Genomic DNA, 16,902 nt, shown 5'->3' with positions numbered 1-16,902 from the left:
GACCTGGTGAGGTCCCTTCTGGCCATATTTTCATGTGATCCTGATAGCAGGGATGTCAAACATACAGTTAGTGATCTGTTATCTAGATCCTGGTGCTGCCCCTCTGACCTTGACTGGCTTGATGAGCAGGACCTGGATTGCATGCTGAACACAATGACTTTTTTGGCTGCTGCAGACACACACCACACATAACACCTGCTCTAGCCAGTCCAAGACCTGTGCTACATTTGGCACCTACAGTCACCACTTGTAGCACAGGTCCCAGACTGATTGGTATAGGCACCACATGTGAAGCAGTCCCATACCAGCTGCCAGTTGCAGTGCATGCAGCACAGATCCTGGAACAGATGGAACTTGTACTGTGGGTGGTGCAGCAAATGCACTGTATGTCCCCTGGCTTTAGTGGTTATCCATATATATGCATATTCATTGTGCGGCCACAATCTTTTTTTTAATTTAAAATAAATACCAAACATGGGAAGGGGAGGGATGGGGGGCTGACAGTAAGATTTCAGTACAGTACTATCCAGTTATTAACAGTTACTGTAAAACATTTGCATAATTATGTAAAGGTATATGGTGCTTTTTCTTAGACCTGAGAACTTAGATATGTGTTTATAATTGCCTTTCCTGACAAAATCCTCAAGGCAGGTATACTTCAAAGAGAGATATTTTTTTAAAAGAGTTTAAGGAAAGCTGATTGAAATGTTTCTGGAAAAAGAAATGTGCTGATCTTAGCTTTAAAAAAGTCAGGGAGACAGATATGAGGATCTCGGGCAAAGAATCCCAAATCCTCTGGAGTATAATTAATAAAGGCCTTGATGATTTGCTATGTCTCTAGTCTGACCTAGGTCTATTTAGTAAATGAGTATCAGAGGGCCTCAAATAGTGAGAAAGAACATAAGGAGAATAAAGATCAGTTAAATAGCAAGGGCTATAACCATGAAGGACCTTGTACGTTAAAAGCAAATTTTTTACATCATTTCAGGACTTTATGGGAAATCAGGGCAATGATTCACAAGAAATAGGTGAAATATGGTGACTAACCTTGCCTCAGCATTCTGAATCCTTTAATTTTTTTTTCTTAGGACAAGTTCAGGAGCACCATCTGGTATAGGTGATAATCAGTGCATCAGGTGACAAAGGCATGAACAAGCAATGTCAGCAGGAGGAAGCAAGAATTTCAGTCAGGTAATATTTCTTAGGTGACAAAAAATATTTTCCTTCCCTGACTCTAGCATGGCATTTACAACAGTTGGGATTTCAAGGTGACACAGAGTCTTTATGAGTCCATGCTGAGGCTGTAACTGGAAATTAGGTTAGGAGATGTCATCATGCCAGCCTTTGAATAGAGGTTGCCCAAACCAGCTTTAACTTCTGTATCAGATTAAAAAAAAAAACACTTTGAAAAAAAAAGAGATGATTATAATACTGGCAGAGCATTATGGAATAGTAGCAAAGAGCACCCCCCAAATATTTTCACTTAATTATGGTTAATTATGAAATATTATTTTCACTTAATTATGGTTTTTCAGTTAAATCACTGTATCTTTCTGCACAAATGTGTTACACAAAAAAGCAGTAATTTGGAGGTGCTGCATTTCAAAAAAAAGTATCTACCTAGTTAACTGGTACCTACATAGCACATGTCTGTAAGGTGCAATGTGGTGAGGGGCACCTTATAAATGCCTAATGTACTGCTAGTAATAAATAATCCATTTGCCAGGGCATTGAACAATGAAATCAAAGCAAAATTTAAAGGTGTCCTCTGTATTTTACAGATGACTGTGTGCAGATCATATTTTCCTTATAGTTCCTGTCTACAGGGGATATTCTGTTAGTGTTAGAACTGAATGTGCTTAGCTCCTCTCAGCATCAGGCTTTTAATCATTAGCTTTTGCATCTTTGACTAACTTTAATGAATTGATAATGATACTATATGGTTCATCTCCATCTTCTGAAATGAGTTAAATTTTCATGATAAAATAAAACATCTTTAATCTATTTTTTCAAGATCTTTAGAAGTCCATTCTTCTTATCTAGCCACAGTTTTGCTTTGGTAAACAGTGGATGGGCTAGTAAATAATGAGGTTCTCCACTGAAAAGAAACTCTGAAAAACAATGTAGTGTGAATGTTACATTTATTGCTAGAAAAAGTGATTTCCATACCAATGTGTTCATGTTATAGGTGAAAATACATTTCTTCTCACTGCCTGTTCTGGAAGTTTAATCTGGGATTTGAGCTGTGTAACTGACTGGAACTTGGTAAATCAATATTTTTATACTATTGAAGAAGAGAAACCTTTTCATTCTTTCTTAGAGAACAGTTTGCTCTAAGGGGCTAATGGGAGTGAAAAACAAATATATATTTTTTTTGTCAGAGAGATATATAGATATGGTTCTGACTATTCAGTGGGAATACACTTGTGGAGTACAGAAGGAGATGTTTTTACATGGTCACTTTTCAGAGTAACACCTATAATTGTTACACCTGGACTTACTATTTTGTGTCAGATTGGTATTGTATTAGGCAGTGGTTTTATGCTTACGGACCAATCCAAAGCTCCAGAGATGTCTGATTTCTCCAGTTTTTTTCATCTGGCAGACAGAAGTTACAGAAGATGCTGTTTTGAAACATCTTCATCTGATCTTCATGAAATGAGGGATCAGATTTTTCACCCAATTGACCATTTTTGAAGCTGTCTGCAGCTGTGCACTTGTGTTTGGTTACAGCTATAAACTGCTTTCTGTGGCCAGATCAGGTAATAATTGTCACTTCTGTCTGTGTCCTCAGTAACAAATCAACTTTAGGGGTGTCAAAGAAGTAAGGAAGGAAGCAGAACACCTGAAATACCATAAGGAAGTATTCTTGTAATAATTCAGACCAAACTAAATTGGGAAATGTCTTTTGAGGAATTTTCTTATGAACTTTATAGCCCTGTTATGTGTACTTTTGCAGAACTAATTTTGAAGGTTTCAGATATGGTTTAAAAATAAATTTTGCATGTTGAGCTGCCCTAGGCTTTTGGTATTTACTCGTTCTGGCATTCCTATTGCTTGGTTTTTTGTTTTTTTTATATGGCACCAAGAATAAAATTCATGAAGCATAAAATTCATTTTTTTATATAGTACCAAGAATAAAATTCCTTCTCCAAGGCTTTTAGAACCTGTCTATACTACCTGGGCAGTGGCAGATCCCAGGCTCTATAGCTGGGGGCTGGAGCTTCTGGGGAATGCCATAGTGAAGCATGTCATGCATATTATGGTGTCTTTGTTACTTGGTTCAATTCCCAGTGCTTTGGTCAAAAAGGAACTTGTCAGGGATGCATCTAGCAAGCTATTGCATACATTAAAACACATCCTATGAAATATTTCGTAGTTTTAATCAAAAATAAGTAAAAGGATGTTCAATTAGGAACAAGTCAGTGGAAGCTCCCTGTTCCTTTAGGAGAAGCAGTGCAGAGAGGAGCTCTGCAGGCTAGGCAGGGTGTAGCAGCCATAGGCTGCTGGGACAACAGGCCAATGAGGCCAATTGCCAGGCACCTGCAGGCAGTCCAGGCAGTCTGCTGATGGGAAGGGGGCAGGGCCCTGGGACGATATTACCCCAGAGCCTGAGCTAGGCAGGTAGCTGCTCCCTGGCTGCCACAGGGTAAAGAGCTCCTAGTAGCAGTGCTCCTGAAGGGGCTGTGGTGCTGCACATGGACCCCTGGGGAGGCTAGATGAGCTCACTAGGATATAGCCCAGGGCTGGGAGGCTATCCTAGCTGAGCACTGAGGGAAGGTTTCCCCTCTTAAAGGGGCAGAGGGATGTTTCTCCTCTCAGTTACGTTATAGCCCAGGGGTTTATGTTTGTTATATTTAGGTAGGCAGTTTGGATTGGGACTGTAGGGGCAGTATACAGAGGTCCCATTAGTGCCTGAGGGGCACATGATTGCCTTGAGTCCTGCCAGGGTAGGCTTAAGGCTTGAGCAACTGTTGAGCCCAGAGGGGGGCAGAGTGTAAGGCCACAGAGCCAGACAGGGGCCAGGGGTCTAGCGCCCGAGGAGGGGCGCAACCAGGCAGGGGCCCGGTGCCCAAAAGGGCGAAACCAGAACTAGTGCCTCAAAGCCCGGTTCAATACAGCGAACCCATGCTAAAAGGCCCAGCTGAAAGTAAAGGGGTGGAGGCTGAGAAGGCCAAAGCCCCAACAAAAGAACAACATCACGGTAACAACCATGAGGCTTGGGACATGGTGTAGGGAAAGATTGGAGCCATGCAATTAACCCCTAAAGCTTAAGGTGCCCTGCAGTGGCCCAGTTAAAGAGAGGCTAAGTGAGGGGCCTGTGGCCCATTCAGGACCAGTATGGGTTTGGGGAACCCTGGCAGGGGTTCAGTTGAACTGGGGCCATGCAAAGGCCAATGGGCAGCCTCCCTATTTATTATTATTACATCTAGGTGAAGAGGGCAAGAAGTGAAGGTGCCCTAGGGGCAGAACGGGACACAGTTGTGGAGCCACCAGGGGGTGTTACAGGCATCCCTGGAACCCCAACATGTCAGAGGAACATAATTTTTTTTGGAGGTGGTAGATTTGAAATCAGGTGGGGACCCATATAGAAGTGACCTTTGTGGTTGCCTTGCAGTCATTGTGCATTAGCTGTGCCAATGTAAAGTGGCTGTAAAACAGCTGCATCCTGTACTACCCACAGGAAATGCTCCTTGTCCAGAATGCCTTTTCCAGTTGCAGAATGTCACAGGAGGGTGAGGACTTGAAGGTAATTAAAGGTCTGTGAAAGTATATTTCTACCAGTGGAATCACAGGTTCCAGTGGTAGAAACACAAAGTATACAAGCATTCAGGCAGTTTCTACTGACAGGTTCTGCAGATGTCACCTCCAGTAGTGCCTCTACCAGTTGAACAAACACTTATACTTTTAACTGATTGATAGAAGCTTCTGTGCTGTCCTCTGACATCCCAGTGTGCAGTGCTCTGGATGTCCCTATCCCTTCCAAAGAGAGTCTATGATGCAGCTGGACTCCATTGCTCTGGCTGAGTCACAGAGCAGACCTCTCTCCCTGTCAGCTTCAGTGTTTGGAAAGCCAAGTTCCTCTCCACAGTCCAAGGGCTGTGCAGCTGACAACCCTCCAACCATCTCTGGGGAATAAATGGGAATCCTGCCATTGAGCAGTGGGGGCAGGATTTAAAGCCCAGGGGCCAGGAACCCAGGTGTGGAAACTGTCTCCACACTCTCTCCAAAATGGAGTCGCCGGTGTGAGAAGTGTGGTGGGGGTGAACTTCACCCCTGCCCCCGCTACTCCAGTCCTCCTTGGGGCCAGTCTGAGAGGGGAGCCAGGGTTAATGCTCCCTCTTTCCAGACCAGGGACTCCCACTTCCCCAGGTCAGGGACTGCCTGGTCAGGGGAACAGGTTGGGCACTTTGCCCCCTCTTCCCTCCACTTCCTGGGGACTATGGGGATGGGCTTTTATGAGCCCTGCAAGGAAAATGCTCCTCCTATCCCTGCTGTGTAGCTCTTTAGAGCCCTGTGTGAGCAGCTGCACTCTTGGGTCTGTAGGTGCTGCCTTTTAAGTGCTAAGACAGGGGGAGTATCCCCCCTTGCCATGCACATTTAGTGCAGATTGTCTGCAGAGCATGCAGTCAGCTCCATGAATGCTTATACAGGGTTCTATTTCCAACTGGTCAAACTAAACTGCTAAACTTCCATGAATTCTTTTGAAAGCTTGCGTACACCCTAAGGCAGGCCTATTTCTTACATTTCCTCATTTTTCCCTAGGTGCAGAACAGTTTTGAGATCTAGCAAAGAGTCAAAGCTTTCATAGTCATCTTCCAGCATCTGAGGTAGCTGCAGAGTACACACTACTCCATTCTCTTCCCTGTCTTTGTTCTGGACCATGAACCAGAGCTGGGGTACATTCTACCCTATTACCCCCTACTAAAGTCTTTGCAATCTAAATGATATTGCACAGAGAGTTCACTTGAGCAAGAATTAAATTGCTCAAACTTGGAAGATCAGACTCAATGTAGGGTGCACTGCATATGATAGAAAGTATAGCACATATTGGCACACGCAATAGTTCGGTGGTGCTCAATCTTTTTCCCTGGCGGGCCAGATGGGCAGTGCCTGGTTCCACTGCAGGCCAGATGGTAGTTCTAATCCAGTGCCCAGGGCCAGTGTGGCAGGCAGCATCTAGCTCTATGGAGGCAGGCAGGAGGCAGCCCAGCCTGAACCTGACCCTGCATAGGGGGAATGGGGGCTTCATCTGGCTTTGCAGGGGCAAGGAAGGGAGGAAAGTGAGCCAGACAGGGAGTGAAGAGGGCACCGCTTGGTCCTGCAGGGAGGAGCAAAAGTTGCTCAGCCTGATTTGACCCAATCTGGCCCCGTGAGGAGAAGCGGGCATGGCCCAGCCTCACAGAGAGAAGGGGGTATGGCCTGGCCCCAGCCTGGCCCCACAGGAAAAAAGGGGCATGGTCTGGTCCTATGTGGAAAAGAGGGCATGGCCTGGCCTCACCCAAGCCCACGGGAAAAGTAAGTTTGGTTGTAAGTAAAAAGTTGTTAGATTACCAGTAGAAACAATTTCTTGGGCTGGAAATCCTGTTTGACTGCAACAATGGTTTTATACCATGTTGCCTCCCACCCCAAGGGTCCCCTACTCATCCCTGTACTCTGATGCCCCTGACTGAACCCCACATCAGATCTGCCCTCTTGCCCCTCCTGGCTGTACAATCAAGGAAGTTCTGCTGTTTGCCTACTTGTAAGCCAGAAGTGTTATGGGCAGATGATGGGACTCAGCAGCAGCAGCAGCAGCAGCAGCAGCAGCAGGACATACCTGGGAGAGGCTATAGAGACTCCTGTGGCTACAAACCCCTGAAATAATGCTTTCTGTGGATGCTGTGCTCCCATTTAAACAACAGGTGGTGCACCTATGTTCTTTCTGTCCGTCAAACTCACTGTTTCTTACCATATTTTTTAACAGATGGTTCAATTTTTTATGGACTTTACAGACAAGCATTTTTAGCCTATTTTTCTGAGGACTGTCCATAAATTTATGGACAGTTGACAATCTAACTGCTGGTTAGGGGGCAAAGGCTCACTACCGCAGACATTTGCACGTTTCCTTGGGTCTGGACATGAAAAATAAAAGCACAGCAGACACCAAGCAATTTAATTGTGTCTTATTTTTTTATATAAGTTTTTGGTATTTATTTAAAAAATATGGGTCTTGGGCAATGCCTGAGAGATAAAGAAGGAAAAATTCTTCTGCTTACTCACTTTGTTCCGCTTGTGTAGGAGTGAAAATACAGTGCTGAAACCTTATAATTAATTTTGGACATTAACACCTTTGAACTGCTCAGATAATGACAGGCAAAAATGAATGTTCTACAAGTCATAAAGTGGACCTATGTGGAAAAAGCCAGCAAAATTCTTTGATAAAGGAATTCCATACCTCTTAATAGTTTAACACCAGACAAATTTAAAGTGCACTTTTAATCAAGACAAATTTATAATATTGTACTGGTCTGATGTGGTGATGTAAATGTTACATTATAAATGAATGATGTATAAAATGAATTATAAATGAATTTCTCTATATTAATTTATAAAGAATTTATATAGCAAGGTACAGCCGGAAAAGGAAGAGGCTCTTGTACCCTTTTATTTTTAGGAGCTTTTCAGTTTTCCCAGGAGTAGTAAAGTCTATAAAGCACTCTAATCACATAAGACTGCTTCACTGGAGATTTACCAAAAGAGGCTCGATAGGTATTTGTCTGGAATGGTTTAGGAATAGTGTGCCCTGCATTTCTGCAGGCAGTTGGAACAGATGACCCTTGAGATTCCTTCTAATCATATGATTCTATTACTATAAAATGCTGAGTAGGAACTTCTCCAGAACTGTTCAAATGTTTAGCAGGTAGGTTAATGCTCATTTCTCTGCTGCCTAAATGCAAACCATAATAAAGGTTCACATACATATTCACAGACTATTATCTATGGGACAGGCCACAAAATGCTTGCTAGTAGGCAACGGAGACTTGGATGTCCACTCTTCTCCTTTACAGTGAATACAAAAGAGGCAGAAAACAGGAATCTGTAGACCACTATATTGTAAATTTTAAGAAACTAACAGTTCAGTACCCAACTATCAAGTTAAATGTCTTGTAAGTCATATAGTGATTGTTGTGTGAGAACTTTGCATCATAAAGTTGTCATGGTCTGAAGACCCAGGGATGATGACTGGCCCTCTTAAGCAGAAATTAGCTCTTTTCTCACATAAACTGGCAGAAGTTTTAACTTATGTCTACGTTTAATAATTTTTCAAAGGTGTTTTATATATATATGTATATAAATAAAATGATATGCATATTATATAGATATATATAATTTTTGAAGCTATGTATGTATGTGCATGTGTGTTTGTATGTATACGCACACACATACACACACACATAAATACCTTTGAAAAGCTACTCTCCAAACAGCAGATCAGTGTAGGGGGAGCTGCGATCATGATCCTGGGCTCCTCCTGTACCTGGGATTGACAGTCAGCTGATTGTTGCCCCAGGCTCCAGACAGTCCTGGGGTTTGAAAACAAATTGCGGTTTTTGATGTCCCTGGACACTGGCAGCATTTATACATGTGCTCTGGGGTGAAGGGGGGCACTTTAATTAGAGTATGTCACATGTATTCAGTGTCTTGTCCTTCAAAATGGTGGTGGGGGTGCTTTAACTAAAGCTCATTAAGGACCCCTGGTTAAAGCACCCTTGCCATTATTTTGAAATGTGGGGACACTGAATACATGTGATGCAGAGGCTGCTAGAGTGCCCTAATTGGTACACTCCAGCAGACTCACAGCTGACTTGATTAATTGAGTATGGTCCAACATGTGCTTATCAGCACGTGTCAAAGCAGAACTCCATGATGTGTATAGGTGCCCTGGAAGGCTGGAATTATGGAGCCTCTGCATGACTTTAGGTTGCAGTGTGTCAGGACTTTTAAAAACTATATGTGCAACCCATTTTTAGCATCAGGAGTGGGGCTATCCTGGATATCCTGATGCTGACCCTTGTCCCGGTGCTGATGTTAACAATCATCTGTTTGTGAACATCGGGTTGAAGGGTGCTACATGTTTAATTCATGGTGCCAGACAAACAAACCACAAAGATATTTCATATATTTTGTGGAAAATTATTGTGGCTGGTTTGCACTTTATGGCTCCATAAATCAGCTGAACATGTAGCCCTGTAACTGTTTATGGTTCAACTAATGTGTTAATCACACTATACATTTAATGTGCATCAGGAGCCTTAGGAAGAGACTTGGGTACCCAGACCAGCAAAATGACTAATGGAAGTAAATGATGAACAAAAGCTCCCAAAGCTGGATCTCTCATGACTGAATCCAATGCTATTAACAAATGAAAGATCCAGCTATTTTTATAATTGATACTCATATAATATTATATATTTATATTAGAGTCCCTGATGGGGATAATGTTGATAACAGCTCTTTTCTAATTATTATTGCATGTTATTCTGGGAGGAAAGGAACCTTTAGGTATTGGCCAATCATACAATGACTATGAGCTGCTACTGTGGTTTGGCCATCAAAAAGGCTAATGGAAATCTAGTGTTTATTAAATTATGTGTTTTTGGTAGAGACAGGGCAGTATTAGTAACACTGTACGAGCCAATGATTCTCATTGACAATCCCTCGATTTGAGGTCAATCACTGCTGCGGCTCATTGATGGGTCTTGAGGTGACTTAAGGGTGGAGACAGAAGTGAAGCTCCCAACTGTAACTCAGATCATTTTATGCAAAATGTTTTGAGTTATAGTATTACCCCAGACCAAACAGAAGTTCACTGTTGGTTCCAGGGGCGAGAGGAATCTACCTGTGGGCTGGGGGCCTGCAGGCAAGTTCCCATAGCAATGGCCACAGCTCTCTGCTAGTGCTCACTGTTTTTAGCATGTGAGTCAGGAAAAGTAGTGGAGGGAGCTCATTCTTGGGGTCCCTCACCCCTCTCTGAAGGGTGGGGGAGACTTCACTACACCCACTCCACCCTCAGGGGCTGGGGAAGGGGCTGAGCTTCCTCTGCTTCCTTTTCCCACTTCCATTCTGAAAACAGTGACAGGCTGGGAGCTCTGCAGATAAAAGTTACAGAAGACACTACATTTTGAAACATCTTTATCTGATACCTCATGGAATGAGGGGTCAGATTTTCACCCAATTGGCCATTTTTAATGCTGTCTACAGCTGTGCACTTGTTTGATAACAGCAATAAACTGCTTTCTGTGGTCAGATCAAGTGCAAATCATCATTTCTATCTGTGCCCTAAAAGAGTCCAATGCTTTAGCCTCAGATCTTTCTGCAGGGGAGAGTAGCCTGCAGGCTAGGATTCTTTTCCTTCCTATTTTAAATGGGAAGACCCATTTAAAATATTGTGTTCAGTTTAGTCACCTAAGTTAAAAAAAATAATAATTTAAAGTGGTAACAGTACAAAAGAAGGCTGGATGGATAAGAGAATAGAGAATGAAGAGAGATTAGAGCAGTCTCACTTTTTTAGTTTAACAAAATGAAAGTTGAAAGGGGATATAATTACTTTCTATAAATATGTTTGTGGGATGAATCCAGGAGGAAGAAAAAAAATATTTGAGGTTAAGAACAGTGCTATACCAAATGGTTACAAAGTAGTCACAAAATAAATTAGGCTAGAAATTAGAGGAAGATTTCTCCTTATCAGAGCAATGGATTTTTGGAATGCTTTTCCAAGGAAAGTAGGGGAGACAGCATATTTGAATTTATTCAAGATAGAGCTGGACAAGTTTGTGGAAGGGATATTATGACAGGATAGTGTTGTTCTTGGAGCAATAATCAGTCAATGTAATAGATAGATTCTAGTGTTTGGTAGTCCCAGAATAAGGTTGAAATAGCTCTTCTTAACAAGGGGGCAAAAGTAGACCCCTCACTAACACTGTGTGGTACCTTTCTAAGTGAGTATTCTCATTTACTTCAAAAGGAAAGTGCGGTAGAAGGTTGGAAGAATTTGGTCCTAAGAAAAAGTAGAGACAATATGCCACTTTTAGCAAAGAATGAACACAGTGAATATAACACCAAGTAAAACCTGATCTTTTCCCATAGTGAGAGACTTTCCATCACTAATATTAAAACATTAAGCACTCAGAAGTGAGAAAATTCCAGAGGTGTTACCTGTATAATCTTAATTTAGCCTCCTCATGCATATGCATTACGATACAGTCTTTAATTATACAGTCACCTATTTTTTATTGGGTCCCTGTGTTGCCCTGTGGGGCCAGACCAATGCTCAGGATCTCAATATCACACTGTTAGACAGGAGGGTGCAGTGTCCAATTACACATGCACGCACTCAAAAATCAATTAGGTACATACACACACTCTAGGTGCATACAGCCCCACCAAGCATGCACACACATACACACTACCAACTCAGGCACATACACATCCAAAATTACCAGCCTAGGCACCCGCTCAGTACCCGCTCAGTACACATACACAGATTACTAATTTGTATATCATGCACACAATGACATATATGCATATATATATATACACTCACCAGTTCACACACATACAATCCACCTACATATACACACAGGTAAGTTCCTAACTTGGATGGTACTGTGTGTGTATGTTTGTGCTTTGGGTACCTGGGATACTTGGGGGAAGGTTAAGGTGAGAGAGAGTTAAAGTGTAAGGAGTGAAAGTTGCTGGAGCCGGGATTAAAACTGGTGGACTAGAGAGAAGCTGGCTGAGGAACTGAGGCTTGGGGTTACTTAAGGTCAAGTGGCCTGGAGGTTACTCGGGCTCACCTGGTGCCAGGGTGGAAGCAAGGGAAAAAGCCCAGTGACAAGGAGAAAACAGCCAAGAGACAGAGGGAGAAAGCTGGGAGATCAGGGGAAAAGACAGTTGGGACAAGGCAATAGAAATGGCAGACATCTGGGGAAAAGGCAATAACAGTGGCAGAGACCAGCAGAAAAGGCAGTGGGGATGAGACAGTGGCAAAGAAACATGTTTGCAGGCAGAGAGGAAGTCAGGATAGCTGGAGCCACAGGAACTGGTATAGGTGTTGGTGGTGGCGGTGAGCCAGAAGCAGGAGAGGGAGAAATGAGACAGAAATTAGAGGGGTGAGGAGCAGAGATTAGAGCAGGGCCAGAACCATAGTAAAGCAGAACCCAACTCAGGATCCAAATAACAGGTTTATTAAATTAACACTGTACTATATCGCTTTGTTTCTACACCCACCCACCCACCAGCACTCACAATGGCAGGAGAAAGAGACTCAGTGGAAGGTTGGAGTCCAGGTAGGGAAGAGAAACAGAGTCCAAGTCCTTGCTTGAAGAGAGGGTGGGGGTGATAGCTAGCTATCTAGGCTGGACGGGGCTCTTTGTCCAGCAGGTGTTGTCCAGAGGGGGGTTACTGGCATGGCCTCTGGGTGGATAGGTGGTGTGGCATGGTGCTGGTCCAGATGGAGATGGCATCCCAAGGAGTCAGTCTTCACTACCCCTTTTATGGGGCAGGCTACCTATAATCTCCTATGGGGAGGGCTTGTCCTGGCAATGTCAGTTCTGTTCCAGAGGGTTCCAGGTGTTCTTACTGAGCATGTTCAGCCTTGGCACAATGGTGAGTTGCCTCATCTTTTGTTTCTTGAATGCTGAGGGTGGTTCCAAGGGCTGGGTTGTTGATCCAGACATTGGTTTTGATGGTTCAGTCATTTAGAGGGAGCTATTTTTAGACCTACTGCCATTGCCTCTCAAGCACCCTCATTCATCCCCTTTCATTCAGGAACCAAGTTATATAGGAGGGGTAGGTATGAACCATAGGTTACACAACAGGGCATAGGGACAAGATGGAGACTTGACAAAGAAAATGGAAACTTGACATGACTTATGCTAACTTACATATGTAGGCCTAAATCATATAGTATCAGTAAAACAGTAATATAGAACAGTAAAAATCAATATAAACATATTAATTATACAATTTAAAGAAGGAGAAAAAACAAAACAAATACAACTTGCTACCAAAATAAAATGCTGAAGCTTATCCTATGTCTTAGCTCACTTATACTTTTCTATAAGGGAATAGAGAGGGAGAGAAAAAGCCAGAAGTGGTTGGGGAAGGGGAGGGAATGCATTTCTAAATTACCCCCCCCCAAAACCCCGCCAAAAAACAAACAACTGGGGGTTTTGCTACACCTGTCTCTGTCAGTGCACAGGGCAGATGGCATGAGCAGCTTTGTATGCTTTTGTGCTTGTCATTGTATGGCCCCATGTTTTATTTACTACATACTTTTCAAACTGGGCTTTGAGATTCAAAAACTGATTAGCTCAAGAGCTCAACATCCAAGTACTTACTAGTTTTGGGACCCCTATTTGGATACCTGTGGTAAAATGTTATGGAATATTTAAACAATGTATTATAATACATTTACATGCCAGAGCACAGGCAACTTTAATTCTGTCATTCCCCAAACTTTTGAGTGTTTGACTTCTGTGCACATAATTATGGTCATTTACTGTAGTTTTATAAAAGCAATTTGAAATAGTGTTACATGAGAGTTAGGACAATTAGCACAGTTTCTCATCCCCCCTGTTGTCAGAGCTGTGGCACTGTGATAATTAAGAGCTGGCTGGAAATTATCTGACAGAGACACTGAAATTAGTTAAAAGTAAAACATTTTTGTGATAGTATGTTGATTTTGATGATTTTTTGAGGGGTGAACAAAGATTAGTGTTTCAGTAACATTAAAAAGCTCTATTTTGACTTTTTGATAATAGAACCTTTTGATTTTCAATTTTGAAATAACTGTTCTTCTTAATATATGATAAACTAAAAAAGTAAACAGCGAAACTCAGAATTCAATTCCTTTTTTGGTTTGCATTCAAAAGTTTGTCTACCTTTATCCCAACAATACAGCTGGTCCAATAAAACATATTCCCTTAAGAAATCCTTGTCTCTTGTATAATTCCTGGAAACCTCACGACTGTGACATCACTCTAACATTACCGTTTCAGTGCAAAGACAAGAATATTACAGGAATGTATTTGTGAGGGGGCCAGGACCCTGAGGGGCCCGGCCCGAACGGGGAACCCCGGAGTTCCGCCCCGCTTCCGGGTCCGGACCCGGAAGCCCGGCCGGGAACTTAAGGTTTCCCGGAACTTGAACCACGCCGACGCGGGACCGGCGTGGGAAGATAAAAGGGAACCACCTACCCCAAGCAGAGAAGGACGGAGGCTCCAGCGGGAACCTGCCCCTGGAGCGGCGGAGCTGGGAGCTGCGAGGCCGGGAGCCGCGGAGCCTGGAGCTGCGAGGCCGGGAGCCGCGGAGCCTGGAGCGGCGAGACCGGGAGCGGCGGAGCCAGGTGCTAAGGAGCCGGGAGCTGTGGGGCCGAGAGCGGCGAAGACAGGTACGGCCGCGCCGGGTGCCACGCGGCGGGAGCCGGCAGCGGCGAGGCCGGGAGCCGGGGAACCGGCGGCGGCGAAGCCGAGGGCCGGAGGTCCAGAGGCAGCTGGGCCAGGAGCGGTCGAGCTGGGAGCCGGGCGGCAGGGACCGGCGGCAGCGAGGCCAGCCGCCGCGAACCCAGGAGCGGCGCAGCAGCAGCCTGCAAGGCGGGAGGCGGCGGAGCCAGGGGGCGCAGCGGACCCCGACGGGACAAAGGTACCAAAGGGACCGGCCGCCCTTGCATCGGAGGAAGCCGGGAAGGGAGGCTCGGTCGGAGGCACCTTCCTCCGGCGGCTGCGGGCCGCTTGGCCGCGGGGGAAGACCCGCGGGCAGGGAGGCAGAGCTTGTAGCCCCCCCGGGACTAGAGAGTGAATCACAAGAGGTAAAGACACCTCAGGACTAGCGGAGCGATCAGCATCAGGGAAACTAGGTGCTGGTAGGACTCCTGGTGAGGGTCCAGCAGTGGGAGGGTACCTCACCCCCACTGCGGGGCTAGCCCGAAGACAAGGGAGCCCTAACGGAGGCTCCCCACCCGGAGGACCGGGCGAGGGTGTAGGGGAGGAGGAGCCCTCAGGACCCCTGGACCTTGGAGGTACTGTACCCCACGTGGACTGCCAGCTTCCCGGCACGGGTGAACCCCATATTTCCATCAAGTCGTGGCAGGCGAGAGCGGCGAAGCGGGACGGTCCAACCCGTACCACCTCCTCTCCAGGGGACATCCGGGGATCGGGGTCTCACGGTAAGTGACGCACCCCCATCCCCTTACAGTATTTATCACTTAGAATGGCAAGTTGCTGTGCAATTTGTTATTTTTTCTCTCTTTCAGTTAAGAAGACCGTATGCATTTTAAAACTACATTCAAATGATCTTACCAAAGGTCCAGTTATCTTTTTTTCATAAAAAGAGGACAGACTTGGCTGTTTTAAATTTCTAGGCCTGGTTCTCCTCTCTTTGTCCCGAGAGTGCCTCCCCACACCTTTAAGTGTTCTCTATTTGCCTCCTGGAAATTCAGACCACAAATATGTTATCCAAGCTCCTTTTTATTTATGTTTTTTTTAAAATATAAGAATCAGGTCCTATAACCAGGGAATAGAAATAAACCCATGTCACTTAGGTGACCAATTAAGACATTTGTAGGAATTATGAATATGAGATACCCAAATGAACAATTATAGCATAAATTTGTCAAGGAATCTCTATGCCAAATTGATTTATTTGTGGACAAACCATTCTTACAAAAAATTCAAGCTACTAACATATCAACAACAATTGTGGCTGGTTCTACAAACAATGCTTTAAGAATAAAGTTAGTGAGAAAGTAGTTTGAAGCTAGTAAATTGATCAGCTGCAATGCTAGTGTTGATCTGAATGACATTTTGGCAGATGAGCTCTTCATACTGTCTAATCCTGCTTTTTGTGTTACACAGGATAATTTACAATGATAGCATGCAATGTCTAATCATCATTCATGAAACACTTTGGAAAAGAAACCATGGCATGTTTTCAAATATTTTGCAAATTGGCATTTTTCATGGGCGTATCAATAATACCCTGAGTGGTTATGTGACATCATATTTTTCTTGTTAAAATTGATGGTCCTGTTTGTACTTTTTATTATTTGCTAGATTTACTTTATGTAGTCATAGTACGGAGGCATTTAAATGAATACTGTTGGAAACTAGTAAGTTTTCTGTATAGGTCCTGGCAGAGAATATAAGAAATGTTTAGGATTCATGGGCAGTATGTTAAAGCATTTGCATTAACACAAATCTTCTTATAAGTATTCATTGAATTTAAGGTGAGTATACAGTTATGATCCCCTAACCTGATCTTGACCATAACACTCATGGTAGAAACACATAATTCCTGCATCAAGTCCATAACTTCTGATTGAGCCAAAGCATCTCTTTAAGACAGACAATCAGTCATGACTGAAAGAATTCAGCATTTCCTTCCAATGGTTTGTTACCTTTGTGGTTAAAAGTTTTGTTTCTAAGCTGAATGTGCCAAATTTCAGCTTCTAGACATTAGATTGTGTTATGATTTTTACCTCTTTAGTTTCTTCTCCTGATGTGGTACTCAGAATCTGTGATGTGAGTCTCCTCTTAAACTTCTTCGGATAAACTGTATAGATTGACCTTTTTAGTTTTTCAGTACGACATAGGTTTTCTAAACACTGTATTATGCTTGTGGCGCTGTTCTGATACTCTTCCAATTTGTCCATATCCTTTTTAAAGTTTAGGCACTAGAAATAAACCCTGGATTTCTCATTAATGTTGCATACAGTGGTAATGTTGCTTCTACTTTTACCTAGTGTTCACATGATGCTGAGGGTGATGAAGAATTGGTATGTATTACTTAATATCTAGGAGCCACTGTCAAGAAGAGGGAGACCCTGTAAAAAACACACAGTAATGGTATATGGTTCTT

At 43.6% G+C, this 16,902-nt stretch overlaps 1 long non-coding RNA gene across 1 annotated transcript in view; it reads left to right on the top strand.

The window, feature by feature from the left end:
- The first annotated feature begins 1,118 nt into the window (after positions 1-1,118).
- LOC149868348 (uncharacterized) overlaps positions 1,119-16,902 on the top strand; it is a 130,942-nt gene continuing 115,158 nt past the window's right edge. Inside the window, exon 1 of the long non-coding RNA XR_016440977.1 lies at positions 1,119-1,191. This is a non-coding gene — a long non-coding RNA (uncharacterized LOC149868348). The remainder of the gene's footprint in view (positions 1,192-16,902) is intronic.

This window comes from Crocodylus siamensis, chromosome 3 (assembly GCF_052110815.1).
Source record: "Crocodylus siamensis isolate JL-2025a chromosome 3, ASM5211081v1, whole genome shotgun sequence".
Lineage (NCBI taxonomy): Eukaryota > Metazoa > Chordata > Crocodylia > Crocodylidae > Crocodylus > Crocodylus siamensis.
Note: the sequence above shows the minus strand (reverse complement) of the source record. Positions and strands in the feature narration are given on the sequence as shown.